The 22208-nt window shown below is 42.1% G+C and overlaps 1 protein-coding gene across 3 annotated transcripts in view; it reads left to right on the top strand.

The window, feature by feature from the left end:
- The first annotated feature begins 1356 nt into the window (after positions 1-1356).
- The window catches only part of LOC137281808 (protein Star-like), a 29928-nt gene continuing 9076 nt past the window's right edge, over positions 1357-22208 (top strand). Inside the window, exon 1 of one of the 3 annotated variants that reach the window (XM_067813426.1) lies at positions 1357-1528. The gene's annotated coding sequence lies outside the window, so the exon portion shown is untranslated. Of the gene's footprint in view, positions 1529-2024; positions 2119-8371; positions 8514-22208 lie in introns of those variants that run through there. The other 2 variants (XM_067813428.1, XM_067813427.1) reach the window with 2 other exon arrangements.

Genomic DNA, 22208 nt, shown 5'->3' on the forward strand with positions numbered 1-22208 from the left:
AGATCACATATAATTATCATTTAAACAGAAATATGAAAGTCAGGTACCGTATAACAAGAATATCTCACTCTTCAAATGGAAATGTATATATCAACTTAGAAAAAAAGCACACCTAAATGTGCGTATTTCATTTACTTTGACTGATTCGAGGATGACACATGGTGATAGTCACATGTGCTGTAGACATTATGATGGTGCTAATGTTCCTGTCAGGAAGCACGTACGTTCACGAAAGGGGCGTTCCGAGAAGTTCCTTGTGTGACAACCGTGTGTTTGTTCTGACTGTTCGAACCAGTCACCTCCTATGATACAAGATATCACTATTTGCCTAGTACTGGCAATCCAGTGATGGAAGCAGTTGATATCTGCCATAGAGAGCACCAGACACCAAATAGTTTAATGACGGGTTCGAATCCCAGATGATTAGTTTGTCAGCACTTACAACGTACTAGTGGTTTGGCGAAGCAGTACGGCCAAAAAAAAACTGAATCATTCTGGGTTTCCCAGAGATGAAACTGAAACTGCACAAAGACGTGTTGAACACACTTTACACATATACATACATCGGAGGTCTACAAAGAAGGTGCACGCAAATCTCTATCTTAATTTAAAGCTTATGTCGACACGTTTCTGTTGGATAAACATCTCAATAAAGGATAAACTGTGAGTCCTCTTGGTTCCTCAGACGCTTCCTGACTGATTGTGCCAGTACCCTCCTGACACGAGACCAGAGTCCTGCAGTCGTGGTGTCAATAACATGTCGCCGAGCTTAATTAAAGACCCGGATGTATCGACGTTGTGCAGGGGCAGTAATTATTGGTCAACCGCTTTGTGGGGTGTATACCGATCCAGTAAATGAGGTATGGTGCTCTGTAGGTTGAAATGACCTGTAGAAACTGCATGCTGTACTCTCCAGTTTCCAGACATTCAATGACGATGTTGTGGTAGATAGCTTTTAGTCTTCTAATTACTCCACTCCCATAAGTCTCAAACGTAAAACCATTTTTGACTGCCGTCTTACCTGTAATACACATTGTCACTGCTCACGGTTGTCACAATTTATTTCACTCTACTATTATTTTACTGTCCAAACCATTTTAGTGCATGCAAAGACAAACAGCATTTAAGTGCTACCAAAGTTTAAAACGGTTGGGTTCCTGCACCACATCAGTAGTAATCTAACAGCGTTCAAAATATGTCGTCGTTTGTATTGATTGTGTTATGAATTAACAAATCGACGTTCTCATTATCCTCTATGCGTTTCATTATTTTGTTTTTATCATGCCTTTCAGTCTAGCCGTTTCCCCCGCCACAGTTCCCTCAGAAAGCTATGTACACACAGCACGTAGTGGACTCATTCAGCGCACGATACTGGTTCCGTTGGAAAGCATATTAAACGCGCAGAGCATGTCAGTCATGCGGCACTCGTGTCTAGCCTAGCAGCAATATGTAGGGGTCAGTGCGAGAGTTACACTGATAAACGTGTTGGTTGTTAGCTACTGCTTTTTCAAGACAGCAATCTTTTCAGGTACGTGTAACTATATTTCGTAGTGAAGTGGTAGTTTTGTCATTGCATTGTGTGCTGATTATTGTATGCACTGTTTTGAGATGTGTGCACCAGCACGGCTGGTTGGTTGGTTGTTTAACGCAGCAATATTCCAGCTGTATGGCGATGGACTGAAAATAATCGAGTCTGGACCAGACAATCCAGAGATCAACAACACAATTATCGATCTACGCAATTTGGATACGGTGACGTGTTTCAAGCAAGTCCGTGAAATGTCCAAATTTGTCATATCAGCGACAAAAAGGCGCTATGATATTGTTGGAATGTTGCTAAAGCGGTGTAAAACTAAACTCACTCACTCACTCACGTTGATGAACCTGGAAAGGGTTGCGTCCCTCCCATTTAAATATGACCCTTGGTAAAATGTAAAGTTCACTTCTCTAACCTGACTAGACAACCTGTGCGTGCAAACACTTAAAACACTATACCCCACATAAGTTCTCTCACCCACATACAGGTTATCGGGAAAATAAACAGGTATGCAGTAACGCGAAGACTCGTATGTGGGCCCTCTAGTGCCCCGTCAATGTACACTTGTGCATTGCATGCGCGTGAGTATTGAGCGTCAATTGCATTTTCTTCATTTGTGTAAGCAGATTTGCACTTCTTTTTACTTCGCTTAGCATTGAAAACGTTAAGTGGCAGACATCCATTAAATCTTGTATACACCCATACATTGGTATTTGTCATCCAAATATTCTTTATTAAGCTGAACTCGAGTTTAAACCCCGTTTAATGTGGGTAGAACCCCTGGCGGGATGCACTTTTTAGACCTCATGGGATGCATGTTTGTAGGTTTCTTGTTAAACAGTACAATATAATATATCACATCTGTAAGCAAAGATGACATGGACACTCGTACAAGGCGAAGTAAAAACAAGATAAAATGTAATGTCTTCATGTGCTCCAAAACACAATCAACAAGCCAACAGCGTGCATATGGTGTCAGTAATGTATTAGTTGATTATTTGATCATGTGCAGCAAGATTCACTTCAGGGTTGTGTGTGTGCGTGCGTGCGTGCGTGTCAGGGCATTATCACATGTGTATAATGATATATAATAACCACTTTAAGACCCGTATACAATGTCTTATTATGTCAAACAATCACATTATCTATCTAAACTAGCTCCCAGTTATCATTCACAACGGGGTATTGATTGTTTTGATGTAGATATACCTGTTTCCAGCCTTCTGAATATATATACAACGATGAATGGACATAAGTTTATGGTTCTGTTAGGTCTAATGCTTGCTATATGTATGTATAAAGAAACCAGACACGCAAGTTGGAATTCGTACATTGTGTAATTACCCAGGGTTTTATTACACTATTGGGATTGTGAGATGTTTCATTCGTTTAAGTGACGATGTGTGGAGCTCAGGAATGAATAGAATGGATAGAACCCGCAGCCAATGAATCAGTTGTACATGTTTGTATATATCGTTTAATCCCAAAACTGTGTTGTTTATTATCTGTATGGTGGCGTTGTGACCACACCCACGAGGTGACACCCTCAGATCTGTGACGTTGTTTGTGTGTGTGACATAACGTGCAGTCTGGCGACATTCCACAAGTGTCCCGGGTACACAACACGCGAGCTGAGGCTGGATACATCTGAATGTCGACTATCAACTTGAATCAATAGCTATTGTTAGTCTGTGGGTCACCTATGTTTGGCGTCTCTTTGTACAGTGAGGACATGACCAAGTTTGGGTGAGTTTCCTCGGCGTCAGAAACATTTCTGCCTGTAGACAGTTTGTCTTTGTGTCTGAAAAATGCTACCGAACTTTTTTTCACAATGAAACTTTGGGAGATCAGTCATTGCATGGGGATACACGGTCCTGCATCAGAACCCACCCACGCGTATACTTGAAGAAATGTAAGGAAGGAAGGAAAAAAAGGAAGGAATAGTATTAAATACCTTACAGATAATACCAGTAAATATATAACTAATAAACTGTAACACATTTAAACATTACGTTTAGGACAAACATGCACCAATTGTACTTGCATTTGTAGATGTGTAATTGATTATTTATGCTAGTATCTTAGTATGCCATATCATAGACTTGACGTTTATTATGAGTCGTGTGGATCAGCAACGACAGAAATCCTACACAGATATCACCACCTCATTGTGTGATATATCACGCCGTGCAGGGATGGTTGGGGTAATGCATTAAAACATTAAATGCATGTGTAAATACGGGTTTCCCCAGGACTACACGGTAACACCTGAATGTGTGTATCTAGTGGTCTCGGGTAAGATTAATGACCCTGCAGGACAAGTCTAGTCACTCCAATCTCAGGCCACAGTATTCAATCGAAGTCGTGTACATTACTGGTTCCAAACTGAGACGACACAGCGCATAAGAGGGTAGAGAGGAAGGGAAACGAGGGTAGTAGGGAGGGGATGAAACGGATGGGGCGCATAAAAAGGGTGGGGTTATGATAGGGGTGGCGAAATGGGATGTCATTCGAATCCGCACGTTAAAAGGGCTGATACGGAAAATACATTTTATATGAGTGAGTGAGTTTGTTTAGGTTTGCGTCGCAGCCAGCAATATGCCATCTATATGGCGGCACACCATCGAGTCTGGACCAGACAACCCAGTGATCAACAGCACGAGCATCGATATACCCAATTAGAACCGATGACCTGCATCAATCAAGTCAGCGAGTCTGACCACCCGATCCCGTTAGTCGTGACAAGCGAGTCTGACCACCCGATCCCGTTAGTCGTGACAAGCGTGGATGACCGAAGATCAGTCCTCATCCATATCCTCATCCATATTTTCACGGGTAACGAAAACTATGGATTTTTGAATGAGTCTGATAGCACCAGATGGTTCGGTAGTTTATCACGGATGGGTTAGATGGACGGGTAGGTGACATGGACGGGGTGGATAGTATACACGTGATAGGCTGTGTATGAGCGTGTGTTGTTTTACTTAATATTATTGACACACAGCAAGCAATGTTTGTCGTAAGAGGCGACTAATGGGATCGTGTGGTTCGTTATCTTAGTTGACACATGTTATCGGATCCCAGTTTGGTCCGACAATGTCCATGTTGTTGATCACTTGAGTGTCTGACAGGTTCGTTTGTTTACAGACCTCCGCCATACAGGTGGAATATGACTGAGTGCGGCGTTAAACAATAAACAATCAAAACTTGCTGAAACATGCAAATAATCACAGTCGCATTTTTAAACACAACATATCAGTGTTGGACACCATCGGATCATTCTCATTATTGTGACTCTTTCTGGATGTGCCATGGACGAAGTTAGGAGATGCCGGGCCCAGGTGTATCCTCACGTCAGTCATTGTCTTCTTTTCACTGTGGACGCACAGCACGTACTCAACAATGACAAGGTTGTGACAAGGCATACCAGTTACCATTGTGACGAGCTGGTCTTCTGATCCTGGTCTTGGGAGGGACGGTGGGGTAGCCCAACCTGTGGTCCACTCGTTCGTTCGTCACGCCGAACACTCGGGTTCGATTCCTCACATGGTAGACAGACAGATTTTATTCGGCGATATTAGCCATCTGGCCATATGTTAGAATTGCTATTACAAACATTTGGGTCATCACGTGCTAAGAAACTAGAAACACTATGTTTACACTATTATCATGAAACGTATTATCATGAAAGGTATTATCATGAAACAGGTACGTAATATATATGGGAACTGTGTGTGAAGCCCAATTTTGCCTGGTGTCCCCCACTGTGTTATTGCTGGAACACTGCACAAAAACCAACCCACTCACTGGTCATGGGACTGATTGCGTCGTTTAACATTTCGCATCTACGGGGAGACATACAGCTGTGCGGACGAACTGTCTTGCTTGAAGGAGCTAAGTGAAACACGGTTAATTGGCTTTAAGTAAATGATGTCACCACTTTACGGGATCCGCCTATATCGTAAATACAGACAGTTTGAACGACATTCTACAACGTCTGAAATGTTCATGAATGTAGAACACCAAAGAATCATGGTATGTAATAAACAGTCTCGTTTAACCAGTGAAGCAGCTTCCATTGTGCACAAATATCAAAATAAGGTATGGATAACTGAAAATCAGTGATGGCACCAGGTGTCAGCTCAATAGTCCAACAATATCACGATGCTGGAGGTAAGACTTCAGAACACCCGGTACCTTCCGCAATCTTGGGGTGCGCGCGAGTTTTCTCTCAGAACTGCAATAACAAATGTCAGGGTTAGTGTTAGGGTTTGAGGTAGGATTCGAGTTAAGGTTAGAGCAACGTTTACTGTTGGGGTATGGTTTAGGTTTAGGTTTAGGGTTAGTTAGGGTTAAGTTAGGGTAAGGCGGGGCTTGGTTAGGGCTCGAGTAACGTGATACTAAACAAAATGGGCCTAGAGTTTCGAAGCTCTCTTAGCGCTAAGATAGCCGTAAGTGCCATACATTAACATTACATTTAGACTATGTTCGCGCAAAGAGAGTTTTGCAAATCTAGGCTATGGCTGATAGATATCTGATATTCTGTAGGTGCACCGCGCGGGACACCAGGAATAGGCCCGTGTGGGGAATCGAACCGGGTGTGCCGCACGAAAGCCTTAATCACCAGGCTACCCTGCCGCCCTTGTTTCATGAGTAGCACCTGGTTAAATCTCTTGTCCATCCATACTTTTCATCACTATGTTGCTTGGAATCTGTTTTGGCAGATAATCGAAAGTGATTGTTCTCCGGCGTTGACGTTTTGAATAACATTGTTTGTCTATGTGCCAACGGCAGGGATGATCAATTAACAACAAAACATCCGTCCTCAAACATATCCGACCCCTCGAGACTAATAATATCTGTATCAATGTTTGCACGACCAGTCACCTAAGCATCACAGGAGTATGGCAGGGGTGCATGTTGAGCCGTACCTTACTCATAATCAGCGCTGTCATTTTGACAATCTAGCTCAAACACGATCCTGTGGAGTGTGTCTTTGATCTCAAGAGATTTACGCTATTGTTACATTCTGTATAAGCGACGAAATTAGTCATTCATATCGTTGACGTATTTACACTACCTCTAATGCCACAGATCGCGACGAGAGTGTAAATATAGTTCAGTTTAGTTCAGACGCGTATCTATTTAGTCAAGCAGTGTTTCATTCTTGTGGCCTGCTCAGAACTGTTGATAATGAATTGAGACGACGACCGAACCCACAGTTATTGATAAGGATGAGTTAATGGTTACATATCAGTCACCATGCAGATATATTTTCGTGTCAATGTAAATCCCATCTCACAGATAACAAACACCTGCTGTAAACATTCTTGTTTTTCAAGGCATATAATATACATGTATGTATATATAGCAAGACTAAACTATAGCAACTCATAAGTAGATAGTCATACAAACCTACTGTAGAGAACTCGTAATCAATATTCTGTTTCAGGTTACAGATGTCTGAAACATTTATAAACCGAAGCACAATAACGTTCATCATAAATGGGAAAATGGACATTGCAAATCCATTTCGAGACTGGACTTTGGGGTGCGTAGTGGAGTCTATAAGAATTAGTCTTGGGACTGACATATCTTACAACTAGGACCGACGTCCTAGAGAATCTCAGGACTCAAGTTGTTAGGTCACCTGTTCTCGGACTTTTCGAGCTCATCGCTGCTTAACTTTAACGTATTTGTGACCTGAGCTCTATGCACAGGACCGCAAGTTACCACCACATCTTTGTAGAGTGCTATACACAATGCTCAGTGTCAAACCAAGGTGATGGTGGCCCGGGCATACGTGCATCAGTCATCTATGTGCCATAACTTGCAGAGTTGCCTCCCTTAGCTTTGCCAGACAGCTATAATTGGGGGTTTGATTTTCAGGTCCGCTCTGATTGATAACAGGTTTGTTAACACCATACCGTGCGTGTGGGGTTCACAACGGTGATTAATGTTGATAAATTTTGCTATTATCGGCGTGACACAATACTTACATCGGTATGAGATTTTTGCGTCCACTTCTTTATGTTGAGGAACGCGACATTTCTAAGTATATTCTTACTTCTTTATCCACAATAGTGACAATACAACATTTCTAAGTATATTCTTACTTCTTTATCCACAATAGTGACAATACAACATTTCTAAGTATATTCTTACTTCTTTATCCACAATAGTGACAATACAACATTTCTAAGTATATTCTTACTTCTTTATCCACAATAGTGACAATACAACATTTCTAAGTATATTCTTACTTCTTTATCCACAATAGTGACAATACAACATTTCTAAGTATATTCTTACTTCTTTATCCACAATAGTGACAATACAACATTTCTAAGTATATTCTTACTTCTTTATCCACAATAGTGACAATACAACATTTCTAAGTATATTCTTACTTCTTTATCCACAATAGTGACAATACAACATTTCTAAGTATATTCTTACTTCTTTATCCACAATAGTGACAATACGATGTTTCTAAGTATATTCTTACTTCTTTATCCACAATAGTGACAATACAACATTTCTAAGTATATTCTTACTTCTTTATCCACAATAGTGACAATACGATGTTCACATCAATAATTTTTTCTTGCTAATTTGTTTTACTTCTAAATATCTAAATACTCCTTATATCGCGATAACTCTCATTTATGTCTTCATGTGATATATATAGCGTACAGCTTTCTAATTCCACTTTTGAAAATTTCGGTAGAACGTTAATAAAAAAAATCAGACCATACGTCCATATACATCCACACGTAAGATGAACAGAGCAAGTCCGTGGGTGTCTTCCAGACCTGCTGGTGATTTAGCAACATACACGCTCACGAGGCGCTGTAGTCGACTAGATTCGCCCTATTTACTCGCTACAACTACATACGGTGAACCATTCACTGGTTTGTTCAGTGGCCGGCTTATTCAGTTGTCAACCACGCGAAAGGCGGACGCTCTCGCCGAGGTGAGTTCAAAGAGAGTAGAATGTTCAGTCTGTCTACAGGTGTAACTGTGGTGTCAGTTTGATGTCTAGATTATCATTTTCATTGTTTGGATGATGTCATTATCATTCGCCTATTAACATTTATGTATGATTATGATTGGTAGTGTGAAAAAATATGGTATGTGAACGAGCACGTAGTTATGAATGAATGTTCACATATTTGTCATTGTGACTAACGGCAAAGCCATCCACGTTCGTGTGTGTGATAGTTTACTGTCGCATACACCGCTAACATGATACACATCACTAGATGTGCTTTTAAAGTATTATCGTGATGTCCACCCACGTTTGCATTGTAGTGAAAAAACTGTTTATACAGACGCTAACGGGGGACATGAAACGTGGAAACTGATTTTAATTACGACTTCAAGGAGTTTATATAAACTGTAGATTACACACAAGAGACATTACTGAAATATATATCTGAGCTGCCAATCCTTGATCTACAACTCTGTGTACCGAGCTTGGCCACAGGACAATGGCAGAATTCATGCAATACCTGTAATTAGAGGCGCATTTCTTTATACGTGAGCATGTCTGGGGTATGTACAAGTGCTTGTTTGGCTCACGGTAGGCTGATGTCATGTGTGACAATGGACCGACTGTGTGGAACTCTGGGGGTGAGGTGATAGGTTGACCTGGGCTGGTAATTAGGACTACATGCACTACTCTTTGCATTAAGAGACAGAGCATTTGATTAATCATCACGACTTTATAACATCGATACATCCTTGGAATATAGGAAACGTTTTGTATGAAGATTATGAGCCAAAACATTTGATTAATGGTGACTATATATTCCATGAAAGAGAGTTGTAGGCAACGTTCTAGCAAACCTCAACTTCTTTAACAACTTGATATATTTTGATTAATAGACACCCGACATGATCAAATATAGACTTGTATGGACCCGACTGCTAGAGGACTAAATACGTTATAATACAGGTTGTACAAAGCATATTCTACCGCCCGAGTCGGGTACCAGGAACTACAAACATGCCCGCATGAGCACATCTTGTCACTTATATACAACGAAGGAATGCGATCTTCTCGGAGTCCTTGTGCACCTCAGCATTAGAAGCAGTATTGTCTGTTTAACTGGGTGTCAGTGAAAGGCAAGCCTCTACTTCCTTGTAGGTCCAAGCAGTCACACAGACTGACACGCATAAGCGTGTATTACCTCATACTTAATCGTGATCTCTTCCATCCCACGATTTACATACGGAGATTACATACGGAGATTACATACGGAGATTACGTATGGAGATTACTGACGGAGCAAACATGTTCATACAACATGAGATTGCAATAATTTTGTATAGTAGTCGTGCGAATCCCAGTTTAAAGATGTAATGATTTATTTACGTAAATGCCTCAGTTGCTATACTGTCCTGACAAGGGCAAGTGTATAAATTCTTTGTTGGAGGAGTGTGTGACAGAGTTCGGTTTCATGCCGCTTTTAGCAATATTCCAGCAATATCACGACGGGGACACCAGAAATGGGTTTCACACATTGTACCCATGTGGGGAATCGAGCCCAGTTCTTTGGGGTGAAGAACGAACGCTTCAACCACGAGGCTACCCTAGTGTTGGAGGATTCGACTGGTGGTATCATAGTAGAGTAGATCAGGTTTCTCAGTGGTATAGTCAAATCGCGTCAACATAGAATATATCTTCGACTCCTGACAGCACATACATGCTGGCGGCGGAGTAGGTAGATGGGTAGCGTTCGTATGAGGGGCCTTGGTCCTGCCTAAAGTAGAAGCATGAGCTACGTGGTGTATCTCCATAGTAGATGGCTGCTCGAAATATGCCTTTGTTCTCTGAACCGTGCATTGTGTGAAGCCCATGTCTGGTGTCCCTCGCTGCGATATTGCTGGAATATTGCTAAATGCGGCGTAAAACCATACTCACTCACTTTAAGTAGTGCAGGGGCATCCGTTAGGATGACTGTTAACAACCTAGGCAGCTTGGGTGGTGTACTCCCCAGGGGACAGAAAGAGAACCCATGGGCATTTTGATTAGTTGATGAGAACAATGACGCAGTGCTAACCCATATCGATACATGGAAATATCCCCTGAGAAAGAGCAGATCGACGCCAAATCCTTGCTTTATCTTCTAAATACCGGGCACCGGACAGTCTTACTTGAAGCAGCATGCTTCAACGTCTGTTGTGATGGGATGGAACTACCAACACTCCGCTCTCGGGGTCAGAGTGGAAGGATGGTGTGTAGTGTTTAAAGAGGTATAGTGAAGTGGACTCTTGAGAGTGGCAAAGAGCAGAGCGATCCTCTTTAATCTACACTAAGTGTTTGGGATCACAAAATAGCTACTATCTCACTGTGAAACACTGATGATAGGTTCGCTGCACACCAGGGTACTGAAATTGTGGATTTTATATTATCAAACCCAGTCATATGTTTTTTGCTACCAAAACCTGCACTGATATTTTAATAGGTAGGAAATCATTTTTATAGAATAGTTAATACTGTTTTATACTTTAGTTCTAAACTGTGCTGCTCCTTTGGGGTTTTTTGCGAATATATTGGTCTATAATATATGTGTTGGAGTATATGCGCTCACTCTAGATTCCCACTGATACGATAAAAGACTTTTTATCCCTTACGACTTATCCTGAAATTGATAATTGAAACTTCGAGGCGAACAGCTTCCAAACTGATAACACTTATCATACATGGAATGTAGACGATCTGTAATCGACAACTGTGTTGTCGGTGTTTGCCGAACAAGCCTCCGTCACAAGTTTTCAGCACTATCCGATAGTGATTTATAAACACACTCTCGTGATGAAGTCAGAATCAGACATCAGACTAGGAACATGTAAGTGAGGCAAGAGAACAAGGAAGAGCAGTCATGTGGAAGTGAGTGAGTGAGTGAGTGAGTGAGTTGGACTTTACGCGCTTTTAGCAATATTTCAGCAATAGCATATCGCTAGACACAAGGGATGGTCTTCGCACATTGCAGTCATGTGAGGAATCGAACCCGGGTTTTCCACGTTAACCACATGACAACCCCCCACCCCCACCCTTCCCCCACCCCACCTCACACAAACCCACATCCACACCCACACCCATACCCACACGCCACCAACACCCCTCCCACGTCCCCTGCGTTGTTGAAACCAGAATCATTAAGCTCACATACGTATGAGATCAGAATATTTGTCGACACCTGATACATAGGGCTTCTGTGTGGGGCAGCTCATGTCAATGTCTGTTTGCACATTTGTCACATAATCCTTCACAGTGAGAGTCACAGGGCAGCATGTTTGACCTGATTCAGCACAATGTTTGACCAGCCGACGTCAATATTAAGGACTGCGTGTTGTGAGGGTGTATAGTGCAGTGTAAGGATCTCTGAAGATGCTTCAACCAGGGTAGATGTACAAAAGAAACAAATGTCCAACACCACTTGAGACGCTGGGTGGATTAGCACATACAAGATACCGAGTCATGGATGACATTGCCTGCAGTCATTGATGCAATGTGTCTGTTGTTTTCCATGGGATCGCTTCATGACTTAGTGGGTACAACGCGTACTCGGAGAAGTAAAGTCGGAGTTCGATTCAGGGCTACCTGGTACCAAAATGCGTAAACAATGGTACTTATTGTTTCCTTGAGTGACACGGAGGTTTCTGGTGGCAAAACATGGGCTGGTCGGATAATGTGTCTGACCTGAGTATACCCCATGCCCCCTACATACCCACGGTGTGCGAGACACTTTACAATCCTAAATCCGAGTATGAACCAAAGTTCACGTCACCGAGTCTGTTTTCTATGCAGCCATCGACATTTCTCATTCACCACTCCAAATAAATATTTCAGCTGTGTTAGTTCTAATCAGTATTAACTGGTCTCTTGAGAGTATGTGTGTGAAGCCCATTTTCTGGTGTCCCCCGCCGTGATATCGCTGGAATATTGCTAAAAGCGGCGTGAAGCTAAACTCACTCACTCACTCACTCTTGAGAGTATGACCACAACTAACAAGTTGTGTGGCAATAATGATGTGATGTTGTGTTAATGATGTCTGTGTTAATGACGTCACAGTAGGCGATGACGTAACAATAGACACGTTGGCATTGTGATATCACGTCATAGAGCAATATAGTTGGAGATGTCGCGAAATATTCCATGGGAGGAAGTTTGTGGTAATGTTCAGATAAATCTCAGTTTCGTCGACCTCTGTTGATACAATAGATCATAAGACAGTCGCTCTGATTCTAACATGACAACCAACACCACTGAAAGTAATCACACGGTCCAATAATGTCAATTGTCAAGACGAACAGGGGAGTGCAGGAAATGTCTTGTAACCCAATCTACACAGGGTGTCAGAGAAATAGTAGATAGTTCCATTGTTGGTCTTTACTGCCTCGCCGTGACAGTTAAATTATGCAAGGTCCTTATTCTGTTGGTGAATGTTAGCGGTGACATCGGACGAGGGGTGTGTTTGTTGTTGAACGCTGCACTTAGAAATGTTCGACCGCTACATAACCGAGTCTGAATAAAACACCGAGCAATGCAGTGATTGATACAGTCATATACAGTTTAAGCTGTCGGGCTATAAAGCTGACCACTGGGCGAGACCATAAGTCCACAAAATCTTGCAATCATCTCTTACCAGAAACCGGGGTTGCTGTACGAATCTTTGTATCATGCAGAAAGGTGGTAATACTAAACTGATGCACATGATACCCTGTATGTCAGGTCTGTGTACCGCCAACATTCGCAGGGGAATGGTCAATGTGTAAAAAACTATTTAATGGAGTGATATCGTATCTGCAAACCAACCGAAACAACTAATAGTTAACTCGTTTCAGGTTCGTTTGTCTGTTCAGTCGTCAAGAGGTTTGTGATATGACGTCACAGAACAGTCACGTGTGTCATGTGTACGTACAGGGTAGTTATCAGGCGAGGTTTGGCAATGCTGGAAGCGGAGAGTATCTGAATGGGCAACCGTGTTCGGCAGGTTGGTCGCTTTGGTCCCGCAGAATCACTAGATACACGGGATCTCCTTAAGAAAAAGTTGATACATGCCTTTGATATCTAAGCCGCGCATGAGTACCCGGTAGGATACCTGTTAACATTCTAGCGCTTCAGTAGGCGACTTAGGCAGTACACCATCCAGGAGAATGAGAAATTAATTGAAACTTTGATCTGATAATCAGCCTGCTTTGGACGTAGAAGTTTTGTATAATAAATATACATGGCATTTATTAGTGCTGATGAAGAGCGGAAGACAAACGCAAAACTTTAAGTAACATCTTGGTGTTGGTGGCTCTCTGAGTGACTGACAGCTTGATGCTCGACGGAAACTGTCGGGATGAGTTGTAACTAGTCATAGGTGTTGTTGTGAACAGTTGAGATTGAGTAAATATTATTACATCTCGACATAGAACTCGGGTATCCAGACTGAGTTGTTCTACTTACCCTCCTCTACCATCTCTAACCCTATCCCAACCCACCCACCCCTATCCCACAATACTCAACCCTGTCCCCTTGTCCTTAACCCCGCCCTACACAGCTCGTGAACGCCGCTCCCTGTCTCCGGGTCACAATCTACTACCACGTCACTACCCCACATGAACTCTGCCATTATTTTACCTGCACTGGAGGACCCTACTCTCTCCCCAACCAACCCCCTTCCACTAGTCTCCCAAACTTGTACATCGAGTTTCATCTCCGAACAATCGGGTCCAAACACAGACTCTAAACAGAAGGATTAGGACCCATTGACAACCAATCTATCGCCACAATAAGACACCTCAGATGTCCCGAAAACACTGTACTCTTTCAGGCCTAGACTAGCTGAAGTAGCCTGAACCGACAACCTCTGTGATAAGGTCAGCAGTGTCTATAATAGGTCTATGGTAAACGTACAATGTAGAACAATTGACGCCCTACCCCCTCGGGATGAAGAGGAACACAGACATGTCACGGTCTGCTTGCAATGTACAAGTGGCTTGTCCTTTCATTTTGTATCAGTTCTGTTGACTTATCAAGCACACAGCTGGTTTGGTGGTGTGTATATATATTTCCCCAATCCTGTCGTTAAAGAGGTACAAAGAAGCAACATAACTGGGAAATAGTCGTTTTAGAATATGTAGCACCTGCCGTGACCTTTGTGTTAAAAAAACTGGTCCGGTGACAATAGTCCGTATGATGTACAGGCACTTCTAGACTAAGGCTTAGTCTCTGAATAGATATAATTTTGATAGTAACAATTGAAACGGAGCCCCAGGAAGACCATAGATTTAGAACCCGGGGTAATGTAGACTTGCTACATTCAGGGCTTCGGCACTGCAGGGAAGGCTGGGCTGTAGAGAAAATAGTATTGTTCAGACAGACTAATCCAGTTCAAGTCGGGTTTGTCTTGTAGACACAGATTATGTAGGGGTGATACTCTGCTTAAAGACCGACACAGTTCAAGACAGGTTGCCTTGTATAGATACAAATTGTGTAGGAGTGATACTCTCTTCAAAGAACGACACAGTTCAAGTCACGTTACCGTGTTGATACAGATTGAGTGGGAGTGATACTCTGTTCAAAGAAAGACAGGACACAGAGGCATCATCTGTGAGTGAGGAGAGGAGTTTATGTATGTTATAAATTGTACCAAATCTTATGTGTATATCATCTGACACTGATTTGAGATCGCCTCTATCTCTGAATAGTGATGTGACGGCGTTTTCCATCAATAGAACGATAGTTGTCGACAAACAGAGCTGTACTCCCTCTGACAATAACACTGGCATCGGATGTACAAACTTCATTGTCCGTAAAGGTCACAGACAACAGTATATATCTGTCAGTCGCGTGTCTGTTACTGCCTACATCACTGTTCCGGTAGAAAACAACATAATACAGTCGGAATCTGATCACTGTTGGGTAGGGGGGCGGGGTGGGGGAGTGAGGTGGGGAGTGTGGGTTTGAGGAGAAGGGGAGGGGGGACAGGAACTTAATCATGCTTGTTCATACCTGCAGTTTATAAACTGGTAGAAGCTCGTGTCATTTCACTAAATACTCCAACAGATATAGACGGTGTGATTCTTTCAACAGTTGATCAACAAGAGTGAGTGAGTGAATGAGGTTTTAACGCATCTTTCAACAATACTGAAAATTACGTCGACATCAGAAATGAGCTTCGCATGTTGGGAATGGAACTGGCAACATCGGTGTGAAGTGGGAACGCTCTAAGAACCGCACTATCTCAGTTATCAGATGGTCAGGGTCCCTGACTTGGTTACCTTATGTCATAGTATCCCAGCTGCGTAGATCGATGCTCATGCTGTTGATCACTGAGTTATCTGGTCCAGACCCGAATATTTACAGACCGCCGCCATAGACCTGGACTATTGCTGAGCGCGTTGTTAAACAACAAACCAACCAACCATCACAGTAATAGTTGCATGTGCTGGAAGCCACACAGGCGGGTAGAACGTTCAGAGAAAAGAAAAAGTTATTGTTTCATTGAGGAATGGACGGAGCAGTAGCGGCTACGTTACCATAGGATGTTTAAACAGCAGTCATATCCACGTAACTAATACATGCTCTAGGCGCTGGTATTTTTCACTCGATCGTTGGATGTCAATCTCAACGGTTCAACTTCTTACCACTAGGCGCACCGAGTTATTGTGTCTTCCCATCCTTGTGAGGTATCCTTATTTTGTAAAAAAAAAACATCCTCCTACGAGGTTTACAATGTTCGTTTCGCGATGTATCGCTCCATCTTGGCATATACCCCCAGAAGGAAAAGACCGTTTGATGACCAACCCCAACTGTGGATAAGGTAAATATCGTATATCCTGAAATACGTATCCAACCGTGGAAACCGCCTATCACCAAGATCGGTGCTTCTCTTGTAGTTCGCCACGAACATTTGTTCCGCTGGAGACTGTGTTCTATGGTGGAATGTATGCGGGACAGATAAACCTCAAACGGTAATGAAAAAGGCCTTGTTCGGAGTCGGTGAAACGTTCACGGGCACCTGATGACGCCGGGTAATAATAGTACCTTAACGCATGTAAACTGAAGGTGTTTGCTGCGAAATAAGTGCAGCATCCGTGCACGACACCAGCCAGCTTCAGAAACTGAAAGAGTGATGTTAGGTGCACAGGGTTTAGTTGGCAGCGATGTATGTGCACGGATGCGATTAATACAGGTGGGTTGTTTATGTGGATGAAGTGAACTGTGTAGCGGCACCCATCACCCCATATCCAGCGTTCGTCGTTGTAACTCTGTTTTGAATTCTTGACACGTATCTGGCAAATAATGCGATATAACAGATAGGTCAAGACTTTTATGGTGTCTTCAGTGAACGAGACGTCGCGTGATTTATTTTCCTCGTCATAAACTCTCACCGGTGACTGTTGTTCGTGTTTTTATACCTAGCGTTAGTGCAAAGTGATTTTCGCCGCAGGCTTATAATAAGCATTTCAGTCTTAGTATGAAGAATGTAAAGGGTTGGGTCAGACAATCATACAGGTATCTGCGGCGAGAGAATAACGCGATGACACACGGAGGAAGGGAGGAACAGAACCGAGGGGGGATATTTTCTCCAACACATCAGTGATGGATAAAAACTGCCCATTGGCCGGCGAGAGTAATTGATGCCATGTAATATATGGAATATTTTCCCCAAAACATTCGTCCAACAACATGTATCCCAGTGGGTCCCCAGTTGGTGCAGTTGGGTTAAAACCACACACACTCACTCGTGTGTTTAACCCTATGTTACACTTGGTCTTCAGTAACTCTCGCTTATCGCATGAGGCGACTAACGGGATCCGGTTGATACATGTCATCGCATCCCAGTTGTGTAGTACGCGGATCATGCTGTTGATCACTGGATTGTCTGGTACGGACCGCCACCAGATATACTTCCCATTAAAAGGTTAGACTCACTTGCGTTAACATAACCACTTACTTCACGTATCTGTTCTAAACTAACCTTTGCAAAAAAATAAATACTGTTTAAATGTCCTCTTTACACGTGAACTGATGTATTGTGAAAAAAACTCGTAATGTTGGAAAGAGTGAAATCGGTGAAAATTGGCGAATTCTTAACAAAAGTTTACACCAAAACGCAGCTGTTTGCATGCATGATATCGGCGCATACATTTCAGCAAGTGGATACATGGTTCTCGTCAAATCATCTTCATAATGTTTACAGCTGTTCCACCAGGTTAGAGGATAAATCAATATAAAGTGAGTGATTTAAACTTTTGATGGAAGTAAACCTGGAATATTGCTGAGTGCGGCGTTAATCAACAATCAATCAATCAATTCATGTTTTACGACAAAGCGGTTGCCACGAGGTTACCTGGAGTATAAATGTAATTATTTCATTTCCGTTTACTGACCATCCATTTCATACAAGAGTCTTGGATAGAGAGTGTTATAGACTACCAGTCGTCTGTCGGACTGTTAAAAATACGTCTTAATGGAAATCGACGTTTTCCCGAAAGTACTGAAAATAGAAATTAAGAGTAGCGTCCCCTCACCTCGCTCTCATGCAATACAGAGTTGATGATGACGTATGGCATACGGATGCATCAAGTAAACAATAATTGTTATTTTATGACGCTTCAATGTAATATCAATCAATGTTTCCCTCTCCGAAACCAATATAACATTAATTTTCGCTTTTTTCAGAATGGATTCCAGCATTTTGAAGTAAAACACATCTGATCAATCAGCCATGTTTGAATCAATATTCCGCATCATTGCTTGCAGGGAAGCGTTTATCAAATTCCCAATCCTAATAAAGATGAATGGTGGGACTTTGTCCATGTAATAGATCATTTTTCTATGTTATCACCGGGTCGCTGATGAGAAATCTATTCTGTTGTGCGTTTCTATTTGCCTAAATCAAGAGTGCGAGTTAAGCTGGCTTGCCTCCAGACCCTAGATCAATGTCTGGGAGGGGATCTGTGGCCTGGGGCAAACGAAGTAAGGTTATGTACCGTATACACCGTTTTCTTGCCTCTAAAACTCGAGATCAATGTCTGGGAGGGATTCTTAGCCAGGAACAAACGAAATACCGTAATGTACCGCATAAGGGTATCCTTACACGGATATACTGTTTCCGTGTTCCAGACCCGAGAGTTTGTCTTGGAGAAGCGTTGTAGCCAGGGACAAATGAAACACCGTAATGTGTCGTATAAGGGTATCCTTACACGGATATACTGTTTCCGTATTCCAGACCCGAGAGTTTGTCTTGGAGAAGCGTTGTAGCCAGGGACAAATGAAACACCGTAATGTGTCGTAAAAAGACATAAATACAGTTTACTTCCATGGTCACGCCTCAAACGTATTATGAATATTAGAATGCTACATGACATGAAGTGTCGAAGCACCCAACTGCAACTTCAGATCGCACTTCAGAAGCACTGCAACTTCAGATCGCAACATAGTGCATCGCGCCGAAATATCGACCATAACATCAATCTCGGAACATCCCATTGCAGAACATTGCAAATATCACATCACATCGGGCGTCGCATCTCAACATCGTGTGTGGTAACATTGCCATAGCATCGTCACATCGCGACATCGTCACATCGTCACACTGGGACATGCTAACAACGTAACGTGGTCACTTTGGGACACCGTAACAACATGATATCGTAATTTCGCAACATCGTAACAATGGTACATCATAACAAACGTGACGCCGTCACATCGCAGCATCGTAACAATAGGACATCTGAACAACCAGTGTCAAACCGTAATACTGCATCATCGTAACAATGTGTTGTATCATAGTACCGTAACATTGTCTTACATATAATGAAGCGATGGATCATCTTCGGTAGACCTACAATCTCACCTTGTAAAGAACTTCCGTTGACAAGAAGGAATCTAGTTTAAGATCAAGGCTAATCGTATGTCCGAAACAACTTATACTTGAACACTCCATCCTAAATATGTTCTCTTTAAGAATGTAATCATCTAAATAATACAACTGTATATAGTGAGATTGTCGTATTAGTTTTCATTTTGGAATATATGTTTGGATCACACAGCTCAGCAAATACAGAAAGGGAGGGTGGATTCAAGACAAGTGCACAATGATGAGTGGTGAAGGCGAGGTTGAATGCAATTGACAAATATATGGCACAAGCATTTTTTACGGAATGTGGCCAATTTCGTAATAGCATTGTTCGGTTTTATCGAATGACGGGTCAAGATTAACCTCAGCAGATGTACTACGGTATTTTCAAGCACAAACTCGGCTCTCTAAATTAGGGCCGTGACAGTGCTTGTGTTAACCTGGGAATGGTCAGCTTAAAGCCGTCGGTGAAACCAGAATCGCAGAGCTGAACCTGTGAGTAGATTATAACATAGTCATACAACATCTTGTAACCTCTAACAAACCTTGCTCACGTAAAACCGAATAGTGAGATTGGTTTCAGATGTGTTGTATTGACCGGTCAGGTGATACACGCACTTCAGCCTTTCAGCACGATGGTGCTGAAAAGTGACCTTGTGTTAGAACAGTGTACTTGTGGTGTTCCTGATAGTCGTTAACTGCTTGCTCTTATCGTTGACGTAACAATCTTAGTGCACGCCCATTTTCAATATAACGCTCAGTATGGGATTTTAAAATTTCATTTACCAAATGTTTCGTATGTTCGGTTATTGATTTCATTTGTCCAGTGTTGCTATGACCTAAAAAAATTACCATCTCAATGATGGTCCTTTCTGGGTTAAATTTCATTATGTTTGACCTCACTATGCCCGCACCTCAATGACACTTGGCTGCTGAATATCACTAGTGTTTTACTGATGCACAACATCTTTATTACACATATCTATTACATCATGACCACCTTTATTGACACCGTAATACTTTCATACTCCATGAAATTGCAACATTCCGTTATTATTGCAATACATCGATACAATCTTCTACTGGTGTGTCTGTCCTCAACAACCTTGACCTTGACATCGTGGTATCCGTTTAACCATTTAACTGTCTCAAAAGATTACAGATTGTATCAGTTATCACAATTTCATCACGCTTGTCCCATTCCCTTAGGAAATATTTTGTAAAATTCTGAATATGGCTTTATATTCACATATGTAACGTGTATTCACAAGTGATCGAAAACCCTCCTACCTCTTGACTGGAGAATGTGGAACATACCGAGAGTTTACGCCCCACGCCGAGATGTCAATTCATGGTTCAGTCACAGATGTCACAGATGTCACAGAGGTTTCAATAAACCATATTGATCATACCTAGTATCACAATGTGTTATTTTCCATTTAACGTCTCCATTGTACACACACTTCATAACTTCGTGAATTTATGAATAGTTTTTTTACCACAATTCAATACTCCACACATGTATGTGATACGACAGACTAAATTCATTACCCACGTCCTCGGCATTGTGTATGACCACAACATCGCCAATAACAGACTGACACTGAGACTTTGTGAAGTGTATGTCAATATCACGGCTTGATTGACTGACACTAACAAAGGTATTTCCACAGGCCTTTTTAACGATCTGCACCAAGATGTGGTTGACGCTTTTAGGCTAGGGGTGTTTTAGCACTTCAAGAAGTGGTCTACTGTCTGAGATCTTTTCCTATATCTGTTCATTCAGCACGTCTATAGTGTTAGATTGTGTCCATGTGTCAGAGGAGTTCATAGTATCCTCACTACAAGTGGTCTAGGTGATCTTTATGACGTCGAGTTCAGTGTGTGTTTGTGTAAATATAACGCTCGTTCTTATTTCATATGTAGGCGATGGTAGATACACTATCACTGTACATTTCAGAATCCTTTTCGTTCACCTTAAGAAAAATACAAGTATTCCAGACCCTTTGACATTTGTATACATACTTGACAATTCTTATTTTCTTTAAAAAGAAGCTGTGTATAAACCCAGGGACGGGACGAGTCAGATTGAAGGCGTTTGTGCAAATTCACCACGCACCTGTTAAAACTTCAGTTAATTACACTCATCGCCCGTTGCATAGCAACTTGTCGGATTAACAAGGATGTCGGGCTAAATAATTGAGACTAACTTACGTTTAGTCAGTTCGTTATCAACAAAAAACGTCGGACAAACGAGACTCGACTGTACATTGTTACATCACAGCTGCCTGTTTACAATGTAATCAAGTCAGTGAATTGTAATCAGACAGTTGTGAACTTTGCACTTTGACCATTGACGATCCGGGCAAGATTTAGTCCTCAGCAACCGATTCGCTTCGACTAACTCGCTGACCTATTTTACACAAGTTATCGTAACCCAATGGTGTAAATTGATGCTCATGCTCTTGATCAGCGGGTTGTTTGGTTCAGATTCGACAATTTACAGACGGTAGCCATGCGTGCGTGCGTGCGTGCGTGCATTGTGCTGGGGTGGGGGATATTGCTTCGAGGGGCGGTAAGCAAGAAAACAAACAAAACAATGTGTTGCCTTTACGACATGTCAGCTTTTAATCATTGGTAAAGGAAAGTGTGAGGTAATGCAAGCTGTGAACATGTACGACTTTCGTGAGACTCACGCGCACGAATCTGGTGTGCGCCAACCAACAACATAATCATGGCAAATCGGAGGTTCGAACCAGTGATGTTCCTGCAGGATACAACTTTCCGCAGCGAACTGTGAC

Source organism: Haliotis asinina, chromosome 4 (genome assembly GCF_037392515.1).
Source record: "Haliotis asinina isolate JCU_RB_2024 chromosome 4, JCU_Hal_asi_v2, whole genome shotgun sequence".
NCBI classification, from domain to species: domain Eukaryota; kingdom Metazoa; phylum Mollusca; class Gastropoda; order Lepetellida; family Haliotidae; genus Haliotis; species Haliotis asinina.